This window comes from Balaenoptera physalus (genome assembly GCF_965194825.1).
Source record: "Balaenoptera physalus genome assembly, chromosome: 21".
In the NCBI taxonomy this organism is placed as follows: Eukaryota; Metazoa; Chordata; class Mammalia; order Artiodactyla; family Balaenopteridae; genus Balaenoptera; species Balaenoptera physalus.
Window position 1 is genome coordinate 34,936,270 of NC_138902.1, and position 11,368 is coordinate 34,947,637.

The window sequence follows — 11,368 nt, forward strand, 5'->3', positions numbered from 1 at the left end:
CAATAGAGCTCTGAAAAGCGACAAGATCATCAGATAATGAGGAAACTAAAGGTCCCATTAGGTCAAAAGAAGAAAAGAAGAAAAAAGTAAACTTTGAGTCTCATAATTTTAAGGCATTATGGAGTATGCACTATTTTCTTATTAAAATAGATGGTAAACATTGTGTTTATTATGTAATGACACTATACTTGGGCTAAAATAATACAACATACACCAACATTACCAGATTATACATTCAACCCACTCTTTCCACCTCACAGAAAAGCAGCATTCAGAAAAATTATTAAATGTGTAATGTAATCTAACATCAAGACAGAATTCCTTCACAAATAAAAATAAATAAATTAAGGCTGCAATAAAGTAATTTTCTGAGTGATTCTTTTGCCAGTCAAGCAGGGAAAGCAGTGTTCCCATGTTGAATTATCAATAATTATGTTTGATTGCAGCAGTTGAAGAAATGTGTTTAAAGTGGTCTTTTTAAAGACTATTAGTCTTTTAGTGAGAACAGTTGTTTGATGAGTTAATGATATTGGAAGTATTATCGTTAGTCAATAAAAACCAAGACAACTAATTTCAAGTGACCTTTCTTGGCCCTTTATGAGTCAATGGATGTTACCAGTACTACCTTGTTGTTTATTCCAGGAGTCAATGTCAAGGTTGAAATGACTGAAAAAGTAGCATCAATGAAGAGTCTATTTTATAACTACAATTGACAATATTTTCAAAGAAGCTGAGGAAACACTGATTCAGTACAATGTGAAGTTGAATCTGTGTATTACAAAAGATGGTGGTGAAAATATATGTAGAACATAAAAAGTCTTAGAAAAATGTATAAAATGTCTTTGAAAACGTAAGGTGTCGAACACCTGCGATTACTCATTGTATGATTCATCACCAGGTATTCTGCAAAAAAATGGAATATATTATGTGTTACTGAACCAGTGGTGTCAAGGATACCTGCGAATTTTTGTCAGAAGTTGAATGCTGACTTGTCCTACACACAGCAAGAAATGGGATGATTAGGTGAAAACCAGCCCAGTTAAGGAACTAGTCAAGGACTAAACATATTTAAATTAAAAATATAACTAAAGAAAAGTGCAGTGAGGATAGGAAAAAAGTATAATAATCTTAAGTGTTCTTTCAATTTAGAAATAACACAACTGTAAATGAAAAGAATCGTCAACAGAAGGAGAGGAAATAGAGTGTCTTGGGGGGGATTATAATAGGCGGGAATCAAAAAATTAAAGTTAATAAATAAATTAGTAGAAAACTAAGAAAGGAAAAATGAGAATAAGGACATTATAAACATATAAAGGTCCACATGAAAACAAAATATAAATATTCCTGAAATTTGGGGTTATATATTGCTGCGTAAGAAACCACCCCCAACCACTGTGGTTTAAAACTCAGCCACACTACCAGGGGAAGGGACACAAGCTCTACTGGTGGGAGGAGTGGTCTTTGTACAAGAAGAGGGGCAGAACTGTGTGGAGGCTGTATTTGGAGACCTCCTAACGCTCAAGACAGCGAAATAAATTCATATAAGGGAGCAAAGAAATAGACCACATAGAGATACAAACAAACAAACAAAACCCCATATAACATAATAGACACAGTAAACAAACACAAGACATGGTTAGCAGGTATCTAATGATATAGAAACAATCAATTCGACAAACCACCTGTGACACAGTGCAAAAGGTAACTGGCATGCTTATTGCTTCCTAAGCATTATTACCTATAAATGAAACAAAAAGCTACGAAAAGAACCAGGGAATCTTAGTTCAAATTCTAGCTATGAGTCTCTGCTATCAGCCCTAGTGGAGTAACTGGAATGAAACTTACCCTCCTGCTGTAAACAGCTGGAAAACCCATAAAAATACATGAAAATCAGTTTCACACAGTGGAAAACATCCCTATCAGGACAGATTCTTGAGAGAGGTGACACAGATAAGATGGTTTCTACAATTGCCCTGTTTTTCTTGGAGGAACTTTTCATACCTACTACAATGACTAAATAGGTTTGAAAACACCAAGGGGTGGTGAGAATGTGGGTCAGCTGGAAATCTCACATGTTGCTGGTGGGAATGTAAAATGATGCAGCCAATCTGAGAAATACTTTGTCAGTTTTTAAAAAAAAAATATTTAAAGTATACCTCTCATGTGATCCAGCTATTACACTGTTAGGTAACATATGGAATTTCTTAAAATTATGTACATTGTCTAAATTTCACTCAGTCTTTTACAAAATTACAGTTGAACATCTTTAACTTGGTATTTTATAAGATCAATTCTTAAATGAGCCCACTGCTGGTTGGGGTGTTATAATAAATTTAGTTGGTTCCCCTTTGTAGAAAACAGGTAGAATCCCAGACAAAATGTCAAAAACAACTATTTCCATTTCCTTAACATTCACCAAATGCAGAAGACAACAAATTGGGAAGCATTAATTCTTTAAAAAAAACTGTTACAATTTTGGGCAAGTTTGTCACTGAGTCTGCAGCTTTCCTGCTCAGCTGTCACAGCCTTCTCTGGTTAGTCTGGATGGACTAGCCTTCCTAGCTAGTCCAACAGAATATTAAAGGACGATATACTAACAATGATTCAACAAATAAGGATGGACTAGCTACTGGACTAGCTTTAGGGCCAGAGGTGGCTCACTGAGTCAGGGCAAAGGTCATTCATAAACCATGGCTTTGTTGGCTAAAAGTGGCAGATTTAGTTCAGAGCAGATGGAGAAAATCACATAGATTTCTTAGCTCAAGTTGGCAGGCTGTACGTATTCAGGGTGAGTGGCCACCCAGTCAGAGATTTAACAGGAAGATCCTAGAAGGAGGAAAACCATAGAAGGACTGAGATATGCTGTCCACACCTCTTCCTGACTACTGTCCCATGCAAGTCTGAGGGAGATCCAAGACACTGTGATAAATGAAAGCCAAGAGAGACTTGAGCATTGGCTATACATTTGAATATATTTCTCAACCCACAGACAAGTCAGTTGGCGGAAGTTAGAAGCCTTATAAAGTAAAGCCGCCTGATCACAACTCCTGTCCAAACCCCTGGAACTGATCACTGAACTATGCAGAGATAGAAACCACCTCTAAGGACCTCGGCAAAACTCAATAAGTAAATAGATGGACAAATAAATAAAATCAACAGACACAGCAAGAGCTGCACATCAGGAGAGACACTAATTTTGTAGCTGAAGTACAGGGAAGTTACTAAAAAATAATTCAACAGCCCTGACAGGAAAAAATCTAGAGTCCTGCTGTAGTTTATCTTGAATATCAGTTTTCAACCAAAATTTACAAGATACAGCATCAGGAAAGTGTGAGCTATATCGGAAAAAATAAAAATAAAAACGAAGCAGTCAATAGGAACTGATTGCGTGGGACTAGGTGTTGGATTTAGTATAAAGAGATGTCAAAACAGCAATTATAAATATGTTCAGAATATTAAAGGACGATATACTAACAATGATTCAACAAATAAGAAATATCATGGGAGAAATGGAAAGCATAAGAAAGAGCCAAATGGAAAGTCTAGTGTTGAAAGTACAACTGAAATGAAAAAACTACTGGATGGGCTTAATGTCAGATGTTTAGATGGTGTAAGGAATAAACAGTGAACTTGAAAATAGATAATAGAAGGTATCCAGTCAAAGAAAAAAGGAAAACAAATATTGAAGGAAAAAAAACACAACCAGAGCCTCAGTGCCAAGCCCTCCAATACAAGTGAAGTAGGAGTTTCAGAAGAAGAAGGCAGGAAGGAGCAGAAAAGTATTTTGTAGTAATGCCCCAAATCTTCTCAAATTAATTTAAAAATTAACGTAAAGATCAAAGAAGCTCAACAAACTACAAGTAGGATGAAACACCAGCACACCCAGGCACTGTCAAGTACTATGACGTTTCAAAGATTTTATCCTAGTTGCAAGCTACAGTTAGTTGATGCAGTAGCATGCATGCAGTGTCCTCGGGGGCTGAGGCGGCTCAGGCAGGTGCGGCACACACAGTGGGCATGTATGACAGTTAGGAAACCCCAACCTGCAAGCAGACCTGCCCAACATCCCAAGGGACACTTTCTCTTTACTGCACTCCACAGCAGAAAAACCTGCCTTCTACTCTGGAAGGAGACACCACATCTATTTTCCAAGGATGTTCTCTATAGAAATTTCCTTAAAAATAGAGCAGAAAAAAGGCAGTTGGTGTTTCCGCTCACAAGATGTGCAGAGATGCCAGACACCCACAGAACACTGTTTTCTGACAGACGTATCAAAGGCAAATTTTATAATTGTGCCTTCATCTATATTTTCACTGGATTAGTCCTCTGCTCCATAACATGTAAAATTATGTGACCACGATTATACAAATTTTAGCTCCTTTCCATTAACATATATCCTTCAAAGAGTAGGAAGCCATTTCTGGGTCTTACCCCAGATCTACTTCATTAGAATCTTTAAAGGGAAACCCTGGAGGCACCATTTAATTAACAAGCTGATTCCTAAACACAGTAAAATTTCTGAAGCGCTGTTCACAGAATCTAATAGAAACTCTTAAAACCTAACCTATGAAAGAAACCCTTCGTGATTTACTCCTGCTTACCTGCTTCTCAGCCTTTCCCTTTCCCACTCCATGTAATCCCACCTTATCAGAATGCATGCAGCTACCAATACTCCCCAAGTTTTTACACACCTATGCCCTTGACAGTATATGGAAATTAAGTCCCAGCTCTGAAATGATGTTTGATTCTAAGTGTTCATGAGCTGAAGTATGATCCCACCTATGTGGTTTCCTACTCATCAGTGAGAAATTAAGTCCCAATTCTGGAGCCTGATTTAATTCTCTTTCCTATAGAAACACAGGACTTTACATTTTAAGCATAGTGGTTGAACTAATAACTTCTCCCTACCTATCTGAGATGTCACTTATTCTAGGCCAATGTAACTAACTTGTCTTTGATGATAAAAATAAAATTTAACAACCTTGCCTTTTTTTTCCAAGAAAGAAAAGAAAGGTGAATTACACAGTAGAAAGGACACAGTGGGAAATGTAATGGGTTTCTCTGCTCTGGTAGCGTGGTCTCCTTCACTTCAAATACCCGTGTGCTCAAAATTTCCCAGAGCCCCATGTGGATAGCATTACTCACACCAAAGCAATGTTCAATCTGTACTGAATATCCTGTGTATACACTAATATGCCTCATCTCAAATTTAAACTATATATCTCTACTTTAGGTCTTTAGATTCTACAGCTGTAGATGGATGTGGGCGGGTGTGGGGTCCTTCCTCCTGTAATTCCATCAACTCCTTAAAAGTTATGTGCAATGAACACTTCAGTTACATGAAATACAAGGGATCTGCTGAGAAGAAGTGGCTTGATTCACATCCCTTGGCCCCTATGCTCCAGCTAGAATAGCAACCCTAACCCCTCTACACAGAAATCTTGCTGCCACCACTGGACAATGGTGGCGTCTCAATCAGTCTGTTAAAAGTCTTCTTCATCGTGTCTGCTGGCAGCTGAAGCGGTCCTCAGAGGTCTCTCTCTGCTATCTGGAGAAAGGATTGGGTGGTGAGACCATTCACTGGGCCTCTCTGACTCTTCAGAGGGTAAAGGACCTTGATCAGGACGCGAGAATCATCACTTCAGGTGCCGCTAAGTACATTTTACAGGAAATCACCACATACTTACAGCAGGTATAAGACAGAGAGTCAAGTGGAACTCAGGTCCCCTTCCTCCAGGGCAGCTCTCCCTCCTTCCTCTACCCTGGACCCCTGGCTGACTCTGGAGATGACCGTCGTGACAAAAGGAACTAAAGGCGAGCCTGGTAGAAACTACCGACAACGGGACTCCTCTGTTTGTAGTGTCACGTGGTGCTTCCACTTGCTGTGTTACAGACGTTTACAACATTTACATTTTATAATAAGCATGGGTTACTTTTACACACATGTAAAACTTTATAAAGACAAAAAATATGAGACGCTGCTGTGGTAAGAGAAGTTGTCACGATAGAAACCAAATAATTATTCTCTATTGTTTTACCAAACTGGTTTTCATTAATGTTTTATTACAGCTTATTCCTGGGTTTAAAACTGAAGGATCCCATATAACGGACATCTACCGAGGGCAGGGGGCTCGATGGTGACGAAAGAGCTTGTGCATGTGTTTCCTATTCACTGGCTGCTGAGCACACTATTCTGCAGGGAACTTGATGTTACCGGCTCAGTTCTCTGTCCATTAACTTAATCTCTTGTTTTCTCATTTAGTTAAGATATTATTTGTGTCTCCATGCCTGAAAACCTCCTAAAAGACCCGAGAATCCCCACAGTTAATTCATCGTCACTACAACACATAATTTTCTTACACTGACAATTTTAAATTCAAGAGAATATATGGGATCTAATTACTAAAGACTCCAGATATTGACTTGTTAGCACAATATAGTTTATAAAAATTGTATGACACCAATATTTTTTAAAAGTTAGTATATAGAACAATCCATTCCATTTATAAGCTTAGTTTTTTTTAAGCTCTTAATAGCCTCAGTCAGTAGTAGGAGTTAAAAAAACAAAAAAATGAAAAAACCCTGTTCCAAATGTTTCTATCTTCTGACTTTCATCTTTATATCAATAAATAAAATATTGAAATTCAACTAACTTTACCAATTACAATGGTGATAAACAATTAACATGTGTGAACTAAAAATCTTTCTTCTCTAATTGATACTGAGGCTAACTTTTATTTGTTCTTTCTGGACTTTTCTAAGGAAATGATAATATATTTGCACATCACAAATGTGATTTCCTTTCTTTTCTTTTTATAGTTTCTATTTTCACACTAGGTGATTAGATTAAGAAAATAAATATTAATGAGCAAACAAGTCGATTTAAGAAAATATTTTTAAAATAAATTAAAATAAATGTATTGCCCACTAATTGGTTTGGGGTATAGAAGTCAACAGAAGTACAGCATGTTCACTACAGGTATTTTGAAGGGTAGAAAGGATAACTTCATAAGGTGCACTTTTTGCTGTTTCTGCAACTGAGAGAGAGAGAGCGCTACATTACTCTCTGCTCTGAGCTGCTTGACCAACTGAAGGGACATTCTGGGTCTCCAAGTCTGCATCACAGAAATCTGACAGCATCTGGAATCTTGGAATCCTTGGGGTCTCTTGGAATCTTCTCGGGTGGCATTACCAGCTGCATCAAGACTTCCATCCATTTACCAGGGCAACCGACTTGTGAGTGGAAGCCCCCTGGACCCTCCAGACCCCATCTGCCATCTGGACACCCCTGTGAGACCTCACTCAGTGCCAAGTGGAGCACAAGTGCCCAGCTGAGTTCTCTCCAATCACCTAACCCACGACATCATGCGCTATAACCAAAACATGGTTGTTGTTTAATCTCCAAAGTTTGCTTATCTGAGATGCACTAGCTACCCAAGTCACTCATCGTCTCTTTAACCCAGGTTACTCGTGACACTGTTACATCACACTCTTAGTGTCTGATAAATGACTGGTAGTTATATTTTGCAGAAAGTGCACTTTTTCATTTTATTTCTCACCATTCTGCTGAGAGCCCACTCACTCTTTCTAATAGTTGGTCTGAATGACTTCTTGTGTCATGTGGATGCCTTCCAAGTTCCACATCCATGTTTTTCAGCACTGTTATTATTCCCTGATAGTCAATGATAAACCCTCATATAAATGAGCGTATAAGTACACACAAGAGCGACTAGAAAACGTGGTCATAAAGATTCACCAATCACAGCCGATGCTCACTACCTGCAGAGTCCCTGTGTAGGAATCGGCCTAACCCAACATCGATCTGTAACCCTACAATCAGTCCTGTGGTGCCTAACGAGCATCAACTGTACATCACAACTTACCAGAATTACCTATCTTGTTAAGAGAACAAATGACAAAGACCAAGAAGACATGAGATGTATGGAGATCACTCAACATTTAAAGCGTCTCAAAATTTCAGCCATGTATCCCACCCTGCTGACTTTAGAGTAGGATCGAGAAAGAAACGTGGAAATCTCTACATTCCTGCTGCTGTTGATGGGCTGCATGTGGTTAGAGATGAGGGGCCCAGAACTGACTTTGCGATTCTATATGCACTTTCTGCTGACACCAACTCAAGTGCTTTTTGTTTCGTTTCAAATAGACCTTTAAATAAATAATTATTATAAAATTATGTTAATGGAATTGTATTTATCTTCAAGCTTTATTCATTGAACTGAGCTCACTCTCAACGTTCGACCATGTGACCTGAATTACTTACTGTACTTCATCAGAATGAGACTCAGTATGTTAAAAAAAAATTATGTATGTATCAGATAGCCATGACTATCTGTTGGAGTTAATCATTTATGACACCTAGTATGAATGGTGCTTTCTGGAAATCAGAGATTAATGGAGCTTGAGACACGAAGGACCAGATAACTGGTCACCAAGAGCACGTGTCCAAAGACCACAGACTTGGGAAAAAAAGCAAAACAAAAACATCTGTAGGATGTTTGGGGGTGAGATAGACAAAGGAAGTCTTGGTTTAAACATTTGGGGTTTAGAACTAACCTAGAATTTTCTTAAATATCAAGAGAGAGGCTAAGTGCTAAATATCAGGAAGGCGCCCAGAAGACCCTGGAGCAGGGGTGAGGGGTGCTGGGGGCATGGGGAGGAGGCAAGTGATTTGACTCCTAAATCCAATATATTTTAAAAACCTACTGAGAACGACCTTGGATGCCTCACCGACAAGTACAGACTTCATTCTGGGGGCAGGGAGTGCAGATTTCAAGGAAAAAAACCAAACAAACGAAGCTCAGCTATGAGATTCTCTGACATGACTCACACTCTATGGTTATAGGTACCTAGTAGTTTTCTTGTGAAGGCCTTAAGGCAGTCTTACAATGAACTCTTATTTTCTACAGTTGGGCAATGGCCAATCTTCATGTAATATCTTTCATCCACTTATATAATATCTTAGTCAACGAAATTCCCAGAAGGGTATTCCCCAAATTAAGTAAGAATCCTTCCTTTTGTTACTCTTAAGGAGGAGGATGAAGGCTGATGAAGTTGCTGGACTTACCTGGCAATTTTCAAGCACACTGAAGAAGATAAAACTGACACAGAATTCAAAGGAAAGTGTTTTGTTAGAAATAGGTGCAGAATACTTAGAATAAGCAACACTTTCAACATTAATCCTAAGAGATGCTTCCCAAATATATCCCATATCAGAGCAGAGATGCTGCAGAAAATAACTGACCATCTATCTGTATCCTCAGGAAAGCATGAGAAGAATTTTAAAAGGGATCGTAACAAACTGTTTAATCAGGCTCAGAATCTTTAAGCACATGTTAGTTCGCCACATAATTTTAAATTATTGAGAAATTAAATGATTCTGGTGATAGCCCATTTCAACAATTGGCAAGTCCTGATTTGATTTCCAAGGAAAATAGTCTAATTATATGAGAAACTGAAATATTTCCTTGTAAGTCTTCCAAGGTAAAATACCATTTGCCACTTTAGTAAGCTGAAACATATGTGACTCTAATTTTAGAATATTAAATTAATAATTTATTTATTAGTATAGCATAATGATATTAGAAAGCAGTTTGCTTAAATGTAGTACTCACCATGTGGCAGGCGAAGTAATGGTCCCCCAAAGACACGGACATCCAAATCCCTGGAACCTGTGAATACATTATGTTAGGTGGTAAAAGTGAAGATGTGATTAAGTTAAGGACACTGAGATGGCAGAGCCCTGGATTAGCCAGGCAGACCCAGCAGAATGGCAATTGTCCTTCAGGGCAAAGGGAGATCCGACTACAGAAGAGGACTGTCAGAGAGACGCAGTGTGGGGAAGACAGGGCAAGGGGCACGAGATAAGGAATGCAGGGGGGCTCCAGAAGCCGGAAAAGCCAAGGAAGCGCACGCTCTGTGAAGCTTCCCGAGGGAACGAAGTCCTGCCAGCACCTTGACTCCAGACTTCTGATCCCTAAAACTGTAGGATAATAAATTTACGTTGTTTTAAGCCACTGAATTTGTGGTAGTTTGTTACAGAAGCAATGAGAAATTAATATGCAATATGGGAAGGAAGATAGTGCGACCCCTCAGAAACATAAAGCACAAAATTGCAAAGGCTTCCAAATATCTAGTAATCATGTATTTATGTGCTTGCTAACATGCCCTGGATGGAACTGTGTCCCCCGAAAATTCTTATGTTGCAGCCCTAACACCCAAGGCAACAGTGTCTGAAGACAGGGCTCTTAGGAGGTGATTATGATTAAATGAACTCATAAGAGTGGGGCCCTAAGGCGGTAAGAGGAGGAGGAGAGACACCTCTCTCTCCTGTTCCTCTGCGCTTGGAAAAGGCCCCGTGAGAAGTGGGCAGGCAGCCACCCACCTACGAGCCAGGAAGGGGCCCCTCACCACGAGCCACACTGGCCAACACCTCCATCGTAGCTTTCCAGCTCCCAGAACTACGAGGAAACACGCCTCTGGCGTGGAAGCCACCCACCCAGTCTGTGGTTTCTGCGCGGGCCCCTGTGCAGGCCGGTGCATGAGCAGGAATGCAGCCGCACTGCATCGAAGCAGTGAGTGTCTGCGCACCTTCCTGGGAGGCAGGATGGCACGGGGTCCTCGGCTGCCTGGCTCTGAGTCCAGGAGTCCCCGTTCACCGTGAGTGGCTACGAGCAAAAATCGGAATTTCTCTGGGCTTCCGCTTCCTGCTCTGTGAAGTCGGGTAAATGGGAACCACGGGGTTCACGTTCAGGATGGGGACCGAGGAGAATGCTGAACTCCCCGCAAACACGGGATCTACAGCTACACCTGGAACCACTTCCTCTGAAAACCCCCGAAACCCGGCTGGGCGATGCCTACTCTGGGACGCGGGCTCGCCGTAACCCTGGGCTGCTCCCTGAAGAGCAGGGTTTGAACCCCACACGCGGCACCCCGACTTCTAAGACCTCCTCCCGCGTCCAGCCCCAGAACCCCTGGCTCTGAGAACCGCCAGGGCCGGGCCCACAAGGCCCCCGGGAGCCGCTCTCAGAGGCCTGGGGACTCACCTGCCGGCTGCTGCGCGGCGATGGGGACCCGGAGCCGCCGGAGGCGCAAGGCGGTGGCCTGAGGCGCACAGGGCGACCTGGTGTCCTCGGGGTCAGAGCCGGGCCACCTGCGCCGCCCGCGCCGCCCAGCACGCCAGGGACTCCGCCTGGGCTTGACAGGCGTCTGCACCCCAGCTTCAAGTCCGAGACCCTGGCTTTACGTCTGAGGGCCCGGTTTTACGTCAATGACCCCAGTTTTACGTCTGTGGCCCCGGCTTTACGGCTGAGGCCCCCGGCTTTATATCTGAGGGCCCAGTTTTACGTCA

General features: G+C 41.1%; 1 long non-coding RNA gene across 3 annotated transcripts in view; it reads right to left on the reverse strand.

Moving 5' to 3' along the window:
- LOC309651368 overlaps positions 1-11,159 on the reverse strand; it is a 334,574-nt gene extending 323,415 nt beyond the window's left edge. For all 3 annotated transcript variants that reach the window (XR_014258073.1, XR_014258074.1, XR_014258075.1), the window contains exons 1-2: positions 11,064-11,159; positions 9,633-9,689 (exon numbers count right to left, since the gene is read on the reverse strand). This is a non-coding gene — a long non-coding RNA (uncharacterized lncRNA). The remainder of the gene's footprint in view (positions 1-9,632; positions 9,690-11,063) is intronic.
- Positions 11,160-11,368: the final 209 nt, after the last annotated feature.